Genomic DNA, 502 nt, shown 5'->3' with positions numbered 1-502 from the left:
CCTACAATAATGTACAGTATTTGAAAAATAATGTGTTTTTTGAACATTAAAGCATGTCAACATATTCTGTTATACCAAATACACAAAATAATGATCTATAAAATAGCATCATGTGACCCTTTTAAACCCGGATGATTGTAACCACTCTAAGTTCGTCTGCCTTGGGAAAGCTAGCATGTCTCCCACATAGTGATAACACTCGTTGCTAGGTTGGCCATATGCACCGTTCATACGGGACACGTCCCGGCCAGGATTTTAATATTGCCTAAAATACCCAAGTTTTGGCTGTTTGCACTGTGCAGGTCAATCGTTGTGTGACATTCATGAGAGCTATAGAGAGCAGAGCAGACGGCTCCTTATGCTTTCGAATAGCTCTTGCACCTACTTTGGTGTCTTTTTTTTTTTATAGGTGCGCAACGACGCTTCAAGTCAAACGAACGAACAAACACGTGCGCGCATTTGCATCGCTTTGATCGCTATCACCTTCTCACGTGCGACGCGC

General features: G+C 42.2%; 1 protein-coding gene across 1 annotated transcript in view; it reads left to right on the top strand.

Moving 5' to 3' along the window:
* The window catches only part of LOC107670125 (interleukin-1 receptor accessory protein-like), a 16,710-nt gene that overhangs the window by 3,478 nt on the left and 12,730 nt on the right, over positions 1–502 (top strand). The window lies entirely within an intron of this gene.

This window comes from Sinocyclocheilus anshuiensis, unplaced genomic scaffold (genome assembly GCF_001515605.1).
Source record: "Sinocyclocheilus anshuiensis isolate Anshui unplaced genomic scaffold, SAMN03320099.WGS_v1.1 scaffold48, whole genome shotgun sequence".
In the NCBI taxonomy this organism is placed as follows: Eukaryota; Metazoa; Chordata; class Actinopteri; order Cypriniformes; family Cyprinidae; genus Sinocyclocheilus; species Sinocyclocheilus anshuiensis.
Note: the sequence above shows the minus strand (reverse complement) of the source record. Positions and strands in the feature narration are given on the sequence as shown.